The following is a 16,900-nucleotide window of genomic DNA, read 5'->3' on the forward strand; positions in this document are numbered from 1 at the left end:
ACAATGCCACCACACACACTATCACATACAATGCCACACACACATACTATCACACACAATGCTACCATATACATGCTATCACACACAATGCCACCATACACATACTATCACATACAATGCCACCACACACATACTATCACAACTGGGAGACAGTATTCTTCCAATCCTTCCTTCCCATATTTTATTCAATTGTTAGTCATATCTTTAACTTTACAGACATAAACTTTACATTTACATGCTACAAATACATGATACCTAACAGCCATTTTTGCTTTGAATGGTCATTTTTTTAAAGCAATTTAAAAATCATATTTATTGTTTCCTATATATCAACTATTCCTGGAAATCTTCATTTCTTTCTGTATATTCAAATTTCTCCCATTATCTTATTTGTTCTGCTTTAAGAATGTCATTTGCCAGGTAATGAACTCTCAAGGTTCTTTCTATCTGGAATAACCATTATTTTATCTTTAATTAAAAAAAATACTTCCATTGGGCATAGAATTTCGGATCGCCACTTTTTTTTTCTGTAATATTTTAAAAGATGTCACATCTTGGTTTTCTGATCTGCATAGTTTGGCAAGAAGTCTGTTGTAGTTCTTGTCTTTTTTTTTTTTTAAAGATTTGTTTATTTATGCATACAGATGAGGGGTACAGGCCAGAGATGCAGAGGCAGTGAGAGGCTTCAGCAGAGACTGAGTGGGGAGCAGAACAGGCAGATCGACAAAGTACACTGCTGAGGGGAGCAGCGGGCGGGTCAGGAGAGGTCTATTGTGCCATGTGGGTCACCTCCAGGGCGGGGATCCAACTCATGCTGAAGGGGCTTTAGCTTCTTAGTGCTGCACTTTAACCCGCTGCGCCACCAGGGCGGGAGTAGTTCTTATCTTCTGAATGATATATTATGTGTGAGTGAGAGTGAGAGAGAGGGTCATATTTATCCTGCTTGGGGTTTTGTTTTGCTTTGTTTTGTTTTTGTTTTTGTTTTTGTCACTTGTGCATTTATTACCTCTCAATTCAAATACCTTTTCTCTGGAAGGGCTGTGAAGAGACAGTGGAGGGAAGGGCTTCTTGCAATTCCTGTTGTGGGCCTAGAGGGGTCAGTGTGTGGTAGTGAGACTGGGAGAAAATACAGCAGCCACGAGTGAAATAGGTGGTTCTGAGGCCTGGCTTGGCAATAACCTTTTCATCCCTCTGAACATGAAAGCCAGATTCCCACATGTCTGCTTATAGTTGTGTGTGCTGAAGTCAAACTTTCCAAAACTCCTCTGAGCTCTAGACCCCTTAATAAAACTTGTTTGACTACAAAAAGTAGAAATTTTTGGTTTACAACCTGGTCAGAGCAGGAAAGTATTGGATTCTAGGGGTTAAGTTAGTCTCATGAGCGTCTCCCCATTTGTAATCCCTACTTCTCATAATTCTAGGTCATGCACCTATATTATAATGAAATGGATTCTTTTCTTATTTACTTCCTCCATTACAAGCTTTTGTAGGCACGCAGACACTTTTTTTTTGTTTTATTCAGCTCTGCATCACAGTTGCTTGGCAGTCAATAAAAGCTCTATGCAATGTGTTTAAATGAATGCCCAGGTTGGCTGCATGGGAATTTCTAAGCTTTATGCTCTCTAATTAATTCCTCTCTTTCCCAGTTAAAATGTAAACTCTTTCACTCATTAATGTAAAATACGCTGGGGTCGCAGTACTAGGCTCACAGCAGCACCAGTGATCATTGACCTTGGGAATGTGGCAGGAGTTCAAGTCCAGGGCCAGGCTGGGATGGGTGCAGAACAGTTGGGGTGACAGGGACTGAGGGAACCAGGCATGCTGCCTGCCAAAAGTCTGCACTGCTGCTCAGCTTCATGAGGGATCGCCACGTGGGGCATGGGACAGTTTATTTGAGCTTTATATGGATTTCCCTGATTTAAAAGTGTTGTCCACCAGTTTCCAAAATTTTAACTTGTGTTTGCCAGACAAAATAGGGCTCTGGTTTGGATTTGGCCCAAAAGCCAGCAGTTTGCACCTCCATCTTAAATTGTCCTCGTGGCACCTTTGTGCAGTTGAACTGTCATCAAAAGATCATATTCCATGAGAGTTATTCTATCTTCTATCTAATATCTGAAAACATGCTATTGAGCGGACATGCCGGGGAAGATCATTAGCATGCATGGGATGTAGAAGCCAAGGTCACCAGTTAAGTGCTGTTGCCTATGGGTCTGGGCTAGATGCCCCAGCTGCAAGGTCAGAGACAAGGCAGAGGTGGGGGATTCCTGGAGAACATTTACACAGGGGCTGCTAACATTTGTATCCATCTGGCAAAGGACTTTTTTCAGCTAGTCCAAGACCAGAGAGCGTTGGAATGAAAAAAGTGAGGGGGGCAGAATAGAAATGACTTGTAAGAATACAAGAAAGAAAAGGCCACCTTGGCCCAGGAGAGGCAGGGAGAGGCTGTGTGCCAGGAGCAGGGCCATCTGGAGAAGGAATCAGCAGCAACAGAGGAATGAATGAAGACACAGCCTCCCGTCCAGCATCCGGCACGCTTGGCCTTCTCCCTCCGTTAGTGGTAAATGAAATGAAGATACTCATCGTCCAGTGCTCAAGAAGGTCTGGGGACACTAGCAATCTACGGGTGACATGTGCATTTCATAGCTTCTGTTCTCCACTGAACCTGCTCCCCAAACCCGTTTGACAGCACAGGCAAGTAGGGGAGCGTTGACTTGACAGTGTAGTAGAGGCGCCTCCCAGGTGTGCTGGGTGAAGTTGTACAGAAGGTTGGAAGCTTCTTAAAATAATACCCTGGCAGTTCGTCTCTGCAGGACCAGAAACCATGTCAGGCCTCTAATGGCACAGCCTGCTGAGTTAGAGAAAGGCTTCCAGAAACCACAGGTTTCATCTAACAATAAACAGTTTCCCGGGGCCTCTTAGGCCTGGCTGCATAAATCTGACTGCTTAAAAATAGATGTGCATGGAGCTTTCCTTCCCCCTGCTGGCACTGAGCTCACAGCCAGAGGAGCCACTGAGCCATGGCCCAGCTCCCGGAGGCCCTGGCGGGAGGTCAGTGTGGCTCTGAGCTCCGGGACTCCGGTCTCCATTCAGCGTGGGCCGGGGGCTGCAACAAAGGTTCCAAGGGCACGTTTGGGTCTTGTCTGCCAGCTGCTCTGGTTTCCAAGCTATTCCTCCTTGTTGTCTGCCTTCCAGAAAGTGGTTCCCAAATCCCCCAGTTCCAAGCCTCACTAGGTAGCTCTTAAATATTTGAAGGTAAGTTTTCTTCTTACCCGCTCTTCTTCAAGAAAACAGTTCCAGCTGCTATCAGCAACTCCAGTGAAACAGAGTCCATGATCACGCCAATCTGGTTGCCCTAAGAGCCAAACTTACTTTATCCAAGCTTATGTTTACCTGACATAGTTTATGCAATGCCGCAAGAGATCCCTGGAGGCGGTAGGGAAGGGTGGGGATAGTAGGTGCATCTGAGCAGGAACTTGTAGACTAGGGAAGGGGAAGCAGACAGAGGATCGAGAATGGGTAGAGTTCCCAAGGGATAAAATCAGTGAGTGATGCTACTGCAGTCTTTGGGGGCTGGGGTTGGGGGTGCAGGAACACCAAGGGGCTTCCCTGTGACCCTCTGTGGAGAGCCCTGCACCTTCCTTCTATAACAACAATTTCCAAATGGGTATCAGTTGTGAAAAGATGTGGCACAAAGAGGATGGGATATTTGATGATGTTCAGGGCAGATCTGAGTGCTGGAAGGACAGAAGATGCTCCAAAAACTTTAGGTAGGCCCTCCCTGGTGGCGCAGCAGGTTAAAGCACAGCACTAAGAAACTAAAGCCACTTCTGCATGAGTTCGATTCCCGCCTGCCCCAGAGGTGACCATATGGCGCGGCAGACCTCTCCTGACCCGCCTGCTGCTCCCCTCAGCAGTGTACTTTGTCGATCTGCCTGTTCTGCTCCCCACTCTGTCTCTGGTGAAGCCTCTCACTGCCCCTGAGCCTCTGGCCTGTACCCAAGTTCTGTATACACAAATAAATAAATCTTTAAAAAAAAAAACTTTAGGTAAATAAGTGAAGCGAGGTGGTGATAGAAAGGCAGGGATCAGGACAGGGCTGCTGATGGGGGCTGCCCAGCGCCTTCCACTAGGGGCGTGACAGCCATAGCAGGTGTCAGGGGTGGAGATGAGCGAGCCGTGAAGGGAGCACCCCACAGGAACTGGGCTGCACGTGCTCTCCGTGGACAATTGAAGAGGAACGGCAGATTGCCGCCACCAGGTAGTGCAAGGCTGGTAAAGCAAAGCTTAGCCAAATGTGGCACTTAATCAATGTTTGCGTGAATGAATGAATGAATGAATGTAAAGTGGAAAGTTGGAAGGACAAACAATAATGTAATTTCCAGCAAAATTCTAATAAAGGAGTGAGAGGACAGAGTCAAAGCAGGTACAGTGTTCAGTTTCTTGGTACAAAAATGAAAGGCGAGGGTAAGTCAGGCCAGGAATCGGCAATATTAGGTCAGACACTAGACACTGTATATTCTGAGCTTACCAGGGCCAGATGCAATAGTGAACACAGGATTAACACACATCACGGTTCTAGATGATGCTCTCGAGAGTTCTCATAATTCATCATAAAGAAAATGAGGCAGGAGAAGGAAGTGAATGATCCAAGTTACACTGCCTGGAAGTGAGGGAGCTGGGTCTGGGGTTTGTGCCCCCCAGTTTTCCATCTCAGCCATCCCCCACGCACGTCCCCTAGAGGATGCATTGGGAGACAAGGGTGCTTCTGCCTGGTGCAGGGGGAACCCAAAGTGAGTTGCTGGCTTCCTTCCTCAGCCTGTCCTGGAGATTTCCCCTGAGTAGACATCCTGTTTCATGAACAGGACATGGATTTAAATTACAAACCCATATATTCGTTCACCCAGCAAGTTCACCTCTACAGATGTTTCCCTCAGTTATGCTTGTACATATTTACCTGGCTGAAACACAGGTTACTTGTTTCAAAGAGCTAGTAAGACTAAAATCCTGGAAACCACTTTTGTGTACATAAGTGGAATGGTAATGGGGTAAAGGGTTGTCATCATGAAAAAAATATTGAATCCATAACTCATACAACATATTAGCATAAATCCCATGGATGCATATGTAAATATCATATATTTACATATATTATATGTATAGAAGTACTAAAATAATATGGAGTAGAGATGAATTTCTAACCATGACACAAAATCCAGAAGCCATGAAATAAAGATTAATACATTTGATTACATAAACTAATTGAATAAAATATTTTGCTGTGCTTTAAACTGGCAAATCAACTGACATAACAGAAAAAAATGTTGTAGTTTAACTTACTATATTAAAGTAGTTACATATTAATAAGACTTATGACTAATAGAGCTTACTGTTCACAGAAAAAGAAACAAATGGCCTTTAAATAGACTATATGGGTCCCACATACTTTGAGAGGCCATACTTTCATTTTTATTCAGTTCAAAATATTTTTTTTACTTCTATTTTGGTTTTACTTTGACCCACGGAGGATAATAGTGATTTAAATTTTCCCTTTATATTACTATTTTCTAAGTCAATTCCATTGTGACCATCTTTATCATCTCACTTTTGAAACTTGTTGAAACTTACTCTAAATGCCACCATATGGTTTATATTGGTAAATGTTCCAATATGCACTTGAAAGCAATTTATACTCTGCAGTTGGATGACTAGTTTTTATGTATCAATTAAGTTACGTTTGTTATTCACGATGCTCAAAGATCCTGCATCTTCATGCATTAACTACCTACTTGTTCCATTGCTGACTGAAATGTCAAGTTTGACATATCACTACCTCTCCTTTTAGCGGAGTCATTTTTTAATTTTCTGAATTTTGAAACTATGTTACTAGGTGCACCTAAATTTAGGACTGCTACCTCCTTCTGTTGAACTGATGCTTTCCCCTCTAGTGATGCCTCTTGTCTTAAAGTCCACTTTATATTATTAGAACTATATACACATTTTTTTAGCTATTTGCTAAGTACACTTCCCCTATCTTTCTATTTAGTATTTCTGCATTTTTATAATGACTACATGAAAGCTGCATGCTCTTGGATTTTGATTATTTTTCAGTTTGAAAATCTCTAGCTTTTATAAGAATGTTTAGTCCACTTAAAGCTAATATAATTACTGATAAATTTGGGTTTAAATATAACTTGCTAATTCAATCCTAGAGTTAAGGAAATAATCTTGATTTAGTTAACTCAGCACTTCTGAGAAAATGCAAGAAACTTAAAACACTTTAACCTGATCTACTTCCTTTCCTTTTTGTGCTATTATTACCATGTGTTCAATTGTGCATATTTTAAACCCTAGAATATGTTATTTTATCAATTGTCTTGAACAGTCAATATTCATTAGCTTTACCCACATCCCTACCACATTTTTATCCTTTCTAGTTCTCTTCACTTATTCCTGAATCACTTTATTTCCATCTGTGATCAATTTTCTCCTTCTAAAAGAATTTTATTATTACTTTCAGGTCAGATCTGCTAGCAATTTGTGTTTCTGAAATTCTATTTATCTCATCTTAATTTCTGAAGGATATTTTTTAGGGGTATAGATTTTCACAATGGCACTTATTTTTTTTTTCTTCTTGCACTTTAAAGATTCCATTTGTTGTCCTCTGATTTTTATCATTTCTGTTGAAGAGTCAACTGTCAGTCACTGTCATTCCTTTGAAGTTAATGCCATTTTCTGTCTGTTTTCCAGATTATTTTCTTTGTCTTTTGATTTCTTTTTTTACTATAATGTACTTAGGGGTAATTTTCTTTGTATTTATCTTAATTAAGTTTCCTTGAGCTTCACAAATCTGTGGTTTGATTTTCTTAAATCATTTTGTTCAAGTTTTTACTAAGGAGCTCTTCAGATAGTGCTTCATAGTAATTTCACAGGCAGGTCTCATAACTCAGATTTGGCTTACTTTTGGGTCTGTCTCCATTATTCATTTCTCCTATTGATTTTGATCACTTGCCCCATTTCTTGCCAGGTGTCTCAACTGGAAGCCTGAGGTGTTCATTAGGGCTCCCCAGGCTTTGCAGACCCTAAATGAACACCATTTTTTGTCTTCCCTGGACTGTAAAAATAACAAAAATCTCTGATTTTGTTCTCTGAATAACTTACGCTCTTAGTATAGCAACAAAGACTTGTTGAACTTTTGAATTTACAGCTTAGGAGGCGGTAATTGCCTTGACGTAAAATTTCCTGGAGTCCTTTTTATCTTAAATAAAGGCCCTTCACGTTTGGCTGCCTTAGTAACCCTCAATTCCAATTGCTTTCTGTTCCACCTTAAGAATCATTATAGAAAACTTTAAGGGCAAGGGCCCTCCCTGGTGGCACAGTGGGTTAAAAAACAGCACTAAGAAGCTAAAGCCACTTCAGCATGAGTTCAATCCCCAGCCACAGAGGTCACCACATGGTGCGGCAGATCTCTCCTGACCGGCCCACTGCTCTCCTCAGCAGTGTATTTCAGTTAATCTGCCTTTTCTGCTCCCCACACTCTGTCTCTGGTGAATCCTCTCACCCCCACATGTCTGGCCTGTACCCCAGCACAAGTAAATAAATCTTTAAAATAAATGAACAAACTTAAAAAAAAAATGTGGCAAGTACATCAGGGCACTATCCTCCTCCTCTGAGTTTTTGGATCCTCGAGTATTAGTTGCCTTGGCTATTTCTGAGGCCTTCAAAGTTTAGTTTTTTGCTTTTTTTTTTTTTAACAAAATTTGGTTCACTTTTGGGTTTGTCTTTTATAGTTCTTCTTGATGAAATTTTAACCTTATACAAAATTATTCCATCCCATCCAGAAACAGATGTCTACAGTAATTATTTTTTTTAAAGATTATTTATGCATACAGAACTGGGGTACAGGCCAGAGGTGCAGGGGCAGCAAGAGGCTTCACCAGAGACAGAGTGGGGAGCAGAACAGGCTGACTGATGAAGTACACTGCTGAGGGGAGCAGCGGGCGGGCCAGGAGAGGTCTGCCACGCCATGTGGTCACCTCCGGGGCAGGCGGGAATCGAACTCATGCGGAAGTGGCTTTAGCTTCTTAGTGCTGTGCTTTAGCCCGCTGTGCCACCGGGGAGGGCCCTACAGTAATTATTTTTAAAGTGAAACTCCAACATTCAAATAAGAAAAGCAGGACATCCATTTGATATGACTATTCCAATACTGGGAATTTATTCAACAAAGTTAGCTAGAAGTCTGATATTTGCAATCTAAAGCTAAGAGTTCCTGGGACACAATAAGATAGGAGAACTTATACAAAAAAATGGGCTAAAGTTATGAATAAACAATTCACAGACAGGTAAACCAAATCATACGTCTAAGAAGAGATACTCAATTTCATAGGTGATCAGAGAAACGTAAACAAAAATAACATTACTGTGCCACTTTATAATCATCTAATTGATAATAATTGGAAAGTAGGTAAATGATGATAAGAATATAGGGAGGAAAAAAATTCTTTAAACTGCTGATGGGTGGGAGGGTAGGTACCACCATTTCAGCAATCACTCTGATGGGCAATATGTACTTTATCATCCAGAAAAATGGTTCCAAATGGTGTATTTTAGCAAAATTCACATAGGTTTCTAGGGACACATAGATGAAGATGTTCATGTCAACCACGTTTGGGAATCAGACTGGGTGTCATTCTAAGTGTCCACCAATAAAGACATCAATGGGAATGGGTGTATCTGGTGGTCTGCCTTGACGCAGATCCATGATCCAGGACTAAGAGATCTTAAACACACAATAGAGAATGAAAAACAGCACAGTACAGGTCTATGGCAGGATGATAATATTCAAATATACGTTAATACATAAATACACAAGGTAGCACACTATCTTTTAAAGTATCTTTGGGTGATACTATAAGGGGGAAAGGGTCTTCTGAATGAGCTCTACAGATACAGGTTTTGTGACTCCACCCCAACCCCAGACACTGGAACATCAAATCCCATCAACTCAAAAAGCATTATGCTGGGACCTGAGGGTAGAGTTAAGCAGCCAGCTTTGGCTATAAAACCAAACATGTAGGCTCCAGGAGTGTCTTGGTCTGGCAGCTCATGGCTTGTCTCTTAGCTCTTCACCGGTTTTCAGTGTGTTATTGGAGTGCCAGGTCAGCGGAACTGATAGGACACATTAATCAACTTCTCTCTTTCTCTCTGTTCCTGAGTTATGCGTTTCCCTTTTGTCTTGTAAATAAACCCACTATTAACCTTTTTATGTGTGCCCACAGTTGAATCTTAAGCACATGGGTGAGGACCCACAGTCAGGCTACCCATTCTGACTGGATATTGAACAATACAGCCAACAAGCTGGTCTCACACGGTGCTGGGTTTCAGTCCTTCGGCTGAAAGGGTAACTTTGAGAAAGCCACTTAATATATCTCTGCCTCAATGTCCATGCCTGTGAAATGTGAACAACAAAATAACTTAAGTGTGACTGGGAGGACTGAAAAATGCTTAAAGGACTTAAACCGAGCCCTGGTAAATTCAAGTAGCGCTAACAGTAATTATTATTTCCAAAGACACTGACTAAAAGTTTTAGAGTGAGAACAAATAGTTAAAGTGAAAATGGGGGAGTGAAGACAGAAATGAAAACGTGGAAAATGAATCAGTGTGGTCTGGGGATATCTTTCACAGACTGATGAGGAAGGTGTGCCCTGAACTAAAAAATAAGAACAATTAATGTTCTGATCCTGAGAGTCTCCTTAGAGAGTTAAGCTCAAAACAGACCAACGCTGTAACTCCTACCTAGTCCTTTGAGTGAACTGCTGACATCTCCTTCGGAGAGGACTAATCCAAAATCTTATTTATAAAACATGTCTGCATTGACCAAGCCTGCTGAGTAAATTCATACAATAATTTCCCTATTGTGTCTAATTAACTTATTTTTAAAAACTAATTTCTGTTCAATTAATTATTAATTATGAATTCACTAATTACTTAATAAGTCCCAAGTCGATGATCTGTTATGTATACAAATAGTTGCTCCCCTCCCTCTGATCTTCAAACTGTGTTCATAAAGAAACTAGGTACCAGTCTGGTACCTGCCCCCAGCAGCCTTAGAACAGAGGTGACAGCAAGCACACTATAGCTCCCCTTAGAGGCAACCACATGAGATGTAGCCCCAATACTGGAAGCACAGTTAAGCACCCAGACCAGGCAAAGCACAGTAAGCTTTGGATGAAAAAAGATAAATTCATGCCCTTTGCAGCAACATGGATGGAGCTGGAAGGGATCATGCTTAGTGAAATAAGCCAGGAAGAAAAAGAAAAATACTGATGGTTTCACTCATAGCAGGAGCATAAAGGACTAGGGGGATAAAAATAATAATAACAACGAACAACTATATACCAGAGACATTTTACGGGGGTGGAGTGGAGAATGGGATCAAAAATGTGTGGGGGAGTGGATAAGTGCACTGGACTTTGGTGATGGCACACGGATGATTTGGTGATGGGAAGCCCACGGGGCTTACAACTGAGATGGAAAAGGCACAAATGATGTAAAAGTAAACTATTATTTAATATATATATATTATATATATATATAAAACTTTAAAAAAAAAAAAGTGGGGTGGACCGGAAGTGCTCAGGGGCTTAGAGAAGGTGAAGGGGACAGAACCAGAGGGCCTCTGCGGGCTACATTTCTGCTGAAAAGCGCAGGCAAACGCTTTGGAGATGGCCTGTGGTGGAGTCTGAATGCCAGCTTTGTAGACAAATTAGGCAGTTTGAGTTCCAAAAACATTTTTGGAAATAGTAGACTCTGGGGAAACAGTAGACTCTGGGTTCATTTTCTTTTAATTAGCTGAATAACATAAGAAAAAAAGTCCTCCAAAGGGGGGAAATGAGGAAAACTTCATACATTTCTATTTTTGTCTGTTTCCAAAGTCCTTGAGTGACAAAATCCAAGCTACTGATAAAGGTAGCCTGAATTTATTATTTGTTATCTTATATCCAGAGGGCTCCAGCAACTTTTTATAACGCCTAATTTTTCCACATCTCTTAGTGAGGCAAGCATTGCAAGACTTTTATGGAACACCCCCCACCCCCAACTACTCCCCCTCTTCTTTGCCTTAAGATGGAAAATAGAGGTTTAAGGAATAGGAGTAAAACCTTCTGCAGACTAGAAGCTGGACTCCTGGTTTTGAATCCAGTGCAGTGGGTGATGGCAAGGAAACTTAGTTTGCTGTGATCTGAAAGCTGAGCATGGTGTTTGCAGCCACAAAGGATAAGTTCATATGGGGGGTTTATGTCCATTATCTCAGTTCATTTGACCACAACAACTATAAAGGCGAGTTTATAGCACTGGACTGAGAACCAGAAAGATTAAGCAAAGTGCTTAATACAGTAAATTTAGACTAAGAATCGAAGCCCAAGCAAGTCTCTCCCCACAATTGGATCATCTGTTTTGGAATTTCTGAAAATGTTATTGGACTCAAAAATGAAAGAAATTGTACTGGAGCTATTTTTCCCCTAAAATTCTCCACATAAATCAGGCTGCTTTATCATACTGTTCCCATAAGACAGTTCTGATCAGAAAAATCATCAGGTATGAATGTCCCCACCTGTTCAAATTCATGTCTTTTGGTGACGTGTGATATTACCAGCCTCTGCTGTTGACATGTTCTTTATTCTACTACCACTACAAAGATAGGTTTTCATGATGCTTAGCCATTTCTAGAAGCCACCGCTGTGTCCCAGGAGGTCTCTTACCCTCCCTATTCTGGTGATACATCTGAACTTGCCCATTAGCACGTTTGGGCTTATATAACCCCTCCTCCAGGTCAAAGGATTCTTGCTTCTTCTCTATTTAGGAAGGTTACAAAATGTAGGTTCAGGAAATTCAATCCCACAGCAATAGCCCTGAACTGATGAGAGTGAGAGGAAGACCAGTGGGGGCTGGAGTAACAGACAAGAGCAGCCTCGGAACACAGCCTTCTCTCAGAGAGACTGTGCTTGTGACTTCCTGTTCTCCTGTTTGAATTCACAGCAGCTTCCCAGCAGAGGAGAGTAAAATCCTATCTGCCCCACCCACTGCCCACCTGCCTGCCTCCCTGTGTTCTGCTCAGAACAGCTTTCTGGCTGCTTGGGTGCATGCCCCGTGGTTCCCTCCAGAGACTTCAGACTTGCTGTTCGTTCTGCACAGAATGCCATTCCCACGGCTCATAAAGCCTGCTTCACCCTCCCACTTCTTTTCAACCATTTGCCTCCCTCAAGAAACCTGCCTTAAACAGCTATTCATTGGTCTCTGTTCTTTCACCCTGTTTTATTTTTACTTTAAATAGTAGATGACATTTCTTTATGTGTTTCTTCTCTGTTCCACCCTCTCTCTCATTGACTACAGGTGCCTGAAGCCTGCCTGAAGCATAGTAGGCGCTTAACACTGTGGATTTAACATCTCTGTCAAAGGGTGGCTGCATGGCCGCCCTTACGGCATGACATACCTTTTATGGGATGGCATGCTGGAGTGTGATCAAAGCACTCTAACACTGGGTAGTTTCAGAAAACACTTCATTCCAGTAAAGAAGTAAATAACAGAAATAAAGTGTTCCAGGTCTAAGAGAACTAAGTGAGGAGTCTGGCTTGTTATATGGTCTCAAAATATACCCTTTGGACTTGAAGGTGTCACATTCCATATGAGGACCACACAGATAATAACCAGAAAAGCCAACAGCTTTGGCTCACTAGCCTGTTCTGATTGGTTCACCCTAGCCAGAATTTGAAATCAAAGCACTTGACTTTGAAATGCATTCAAGTGATTTGAACAATTGTGAATCTTCTTCCTTCTTGGGTGTTTTTTATGCTCTAGTTTGTCAAACACTGCCACAGTCTCCTCTCTCACCCTCTCCAAGTCCCCTGGGAGGAAAGCAGACACAACCCATCAATCACTTGCACAAACTAACAGATGCAGCCATTGATTGCAAAGTGAGAACCAGGGCAGGACCACCCCAGAATGGAGTCTGCTTTCTGGGGCATCTCAAAGGGAAACATTTGCTCACTAAAGCATGAAAAATGAACAGCCTCCCCATTCCAACAGCTTGCTCTTTGTGTCTCAATCAAGTCACTGATCTGTTGAGCTGGATACACTGACTGCAACTGCTAAACTGAAGAACTCAGAAGCCATTTGGCAGTGCGATCCCGAGCCAAGCAGTCCTCACATTCTTGGCTCTACCCCGAGGCTTCACCGTCCTCCCAGTGACTTCCCACGTGTAACCACAACTGCTTATTCCTCCAGAATGTGCCTTTTACCCTAGTCCCTCCTACATGAGACTCACTCAGCCCTTATCCGGACTCTGACAGGGTACCTTGAATGATGCTCCAGGCTCTGGACTGGCCCATATCTCACAACTTGTAAGATCATTCTTTTTGAAATCAAGCTCCCATCATGCTTTTGTCAGCTCAGCACTGCCATCTCCCTGCATCCTTCTTCCCTCATATTCAAAACCCAGCAGGATCTGTCCAGCTCCTACTCCTCTCTCAAATCATCTCTTTCGTCTTTTTAAATCCTCTAGTGGTAGGAACGCACCTCCCTCTAAGTTTTCATATGCTTCTGTACTACTTTTTTTTTTTTAATCTCAGTTCTCCATATTTTTTACCTTGTTGGTAAAAATTTGAACTTTGGCTGTTCATACCTTTGTGTTCTGCACAATGCCTTCTGACCTGCACTGTTTAAGTAGATTCTATCAACACATGGTCTGTTAAGAGAATGGGTCTGTCATTTTCAAGGGGTAAAACGATCACTCCAGCTTATGATGGCTGAATCATTGGTAGAAGAAAGACAAAGTTATCTCTTCTCTTTTTTATGTGCCAATGCTTTTCATTTTTTCATCTATATTCTTTTCACAGTTCTTACTAACATTCTTTTACAAATACTAGGGCATTTTACCAGCATAGTAGTTCTTTCAAGATGCATATAATGTGTTCTCAATAATTTGCAATAAAATTTCCTGAAAAGTAACTACATAGTAAGTATCATTTATGCGATGGGCATTGTCCTGGGTACTGGGAATTCAATGGCTAGCAGAGTTTGTAGGTTAATGACAGAGTCTAACAAGCACAGAAGCAATTTCTACATCATGTGGTAAGTACTCTGATGGGGTGAGCTTATGTTTCTACAGGAGCACATTGAAGGGACCTGCTTCCCAGAGGAATTGACAGCTAGGGACATTCTTAAACGAGGGAGGAATTAGACAGGCAAGAGAGAGTTGTCAGTACCAAAAAAAAAGACAACCCAGGTCCAGAAGTGAGAGAAAACCTGATTTATTGGGACAACTACCATTAATTTATAATTGCTTGAGGATAGAATGAGACTGGAGAGTGGCTACCATTATTTTTAGGGTGATTATTATATTACTCTTAAATTTATAGCATGCAAACTAAGACCCAAGGAAGGGATATGACTTACTAAAATTACTTTACAGAGCTAACACGCAACCCAACCCCCCCTGAAAAAGATCCCCATGAAATCCACAGTTCCAATCACAGTCTGAGTGCAAATGAGTAAGTTTACAGACACAGCCTTCCTATTATCTCTCATTTTACATAAAAGAATTCTTGAAGCTTCTGCCATTTATTCTTTCCTAAGAGTGTTATCTAAAGCATTCTGAAAGACAGAAAGAAAGGTCTTTCTATACATAAGTTTGATTTTGGCCATTAATTAAACATCTCTCTAGAACTTTTTTAGTGGGTATAACAGGTTCAATAGATAAGTGTGCAAATGATCCATTTCACCATAGTCCTTTTCACCACATTTTGTTGGTCCCAGTTAGAAAGAATACACAATAATGTAAAACACTATTTTTTTTTTTTGCATGGTGTTTCTAAAGCTAGGTAACAGCTATTAGCCAACTACTGTTCAAAGTGCTTTGCAGTTAACCATACGGTGACCCCAGGAGCCAGGTCCTATTACCACCTTGCTTTACACTTGAGATGAGTCACAGAGCAGTAACATAACTTGCCTGAGGTTTTAGGTCATACAAACAGAAGGTGTTGGCATCAGCAATCTGCAACTTTGTTTTTGTGCAGATCAAACACTTGCTTTTCTATTCTTATCCACTCTGAGGGTCAAGGCAAAGGAGATATTATAAATACCTCATTTGGGGCAAATTTTGGAAATAAAGGCTTTTAAACACACATGGCTTACTGACATTCCCTCACCCTACTCCCAGGTCTGCATGACCTCCCAACCTGTCTGTGGGGATTTGAGGAGATACCTGGCTTTCTTTCCTCTCTAGTTGTAGAGGGAAGGAAAAACAGTCCCACAGGCAAGACTCTAAGGAGACTAGATGCAGGAATTTTCTTTATTAATAATGATGATGACAGAATTAATGATTCACTTCGGCACTTCGAATATTTCCAATGCATTTGTAGACCTATTATCAAGTCTGTTTCTCAGAGTTCTGGGATGGTGGCAAAAAAAAAAAAAATGGACTTTTAAACAATGAAATTGAGTCCATAGATGTCATATCTTGTTGAATGGGCTTATCTTTTTAGTGAGGGGAGGCAGACAATAAACTAATAAAAATCAATTGTTCTTTACAAAAGAATATGGGAAGTGCTGAGGAGAAAACAAGGAATATAAGCAAGGAGCAGATGAGGGTCTTGGGGAGAAAAGGTCACTTTATACAGCATGGTCTACGAAGGCCAGAGACCTGAAGAGAGCAAGGGAATGAATTCTTAGGTAATGGGGGGAAGGGTTTTCAAGTAGAGGAGTGTTAAGGCCTTCAGGCAGGAACGAGCTGAGGAACAGCCAGGGAGCCAGCGTGGCCTCCGCAGAGCAAGGGAAACAGTGGCAGGAAAGGTTACAGAAGCACCACACCATGGAGGGTGTCGGCTGTCAGACTCAAAGGGGGAGAACAGAGTGATATGGTCTGTTTGACACTGTACCACGACAACTGGTTGTTTAGATGAAGGGAGGTGCACAAGGGCAGAAGCGAAAGTGTCCAGTGACAGAAGAGTGGATAATAAAGTTATGGTACAAATGCACAGTGAACTACTACTGAGCTATTAAAAAAATGAAATCCTGTCATGTGTGACAACATGGAGGGAATTGGAGGGGATTATGCTAAGTGAAATAAGTCAGAAGGAGAAAAATACTAGATTTCACTCATGTGCAATAGAGAGAGACAACACAAATGAACAGATGAGATAAAATGAAAACCCCTGGATTCTGACAACAGAATTGAGGTTACCAAAGAGCAGAGGGGTAGGAGGAGCAAATGAAAGAGGGGCCCATCCCATGAACTATGGTAGAGGGTGAATAATATTTTCATGGGGGGGGGGCAGTGTGGAGTGGTAACATACATTTGAAGAACCCCTGACCTGTACTCCTAAAGCATAGTTCTGTAAACCAGTATCATCTCAATTATAAAACATATTCAGGCAAGAAACAATAGTGACCTGACTTGAAGAAGAGGGGATCAGTAGCAGATTTTAGTTTTGTTGATAGAACTTGCTGTGGATTGGATATGGCGTGAGAGAGACAAGTTGGTAATATCCAAGCAAGGATGCACTGGCATCTGGAGTCCAGGGCAGGCATCTGGATGTAACATTTGGGAGTCCTTCAGCCTATGGAGATATTGAAATCTGTGTATGGCTGCGATCCACAGTGAGATGAACCAGGGTAGCAGGAGTCAGGGTCGTCCAGAGTTTAGCAAACAAGATATGAGGAAGACTCAGGAAAGGACATGGAGAAGAAGCTGGTGGAAAGAAAAGGAGCATGAGCCATTCTGGACATCAAGTGAAGGGAACAGTTCAAGAGGGTGTCTGACCATGCTCGAGCTGCTGAGTGGCTGAGACATGGACTGAGAATTGACCCCTGGGATTTAGCAACATCAAGGTCATCAGTGACCTTGACT

The 16,900-nt window shown here is 41.8% G+C and overlaps 1 protein-coding gene across 9 annotated transcripts in view; it reads right to left on the minus strand.

The window, feature by feature from the left end:
* The window catches only part of CALN1 (calneuron 1), a 376,527-nt gene that overhangs the window by 91,125 nt on the left and 268,502 nt on the right, over positions 1-16,900 (minus strand). The gene's annotated exons all lie outside the window — the stretch shown is intronic.

Source organism: Condylura cristata, unplaced genomic scaffold (genome assembly GCF_000260355.1).
Source record: "Condylura cristata isolate star-nosed mole 26May11 unplaced genomic scaffold, ConCri1.0 scaffold00024, whole genome shotgun sequence".
Classification (NCBI taxonomy): domain Eukaryota; kingdom Metazoa; phylum Chordata; class Mammalia; order Eulipotyphla; family Talpidae; genus Condylura; species Condylura cristata.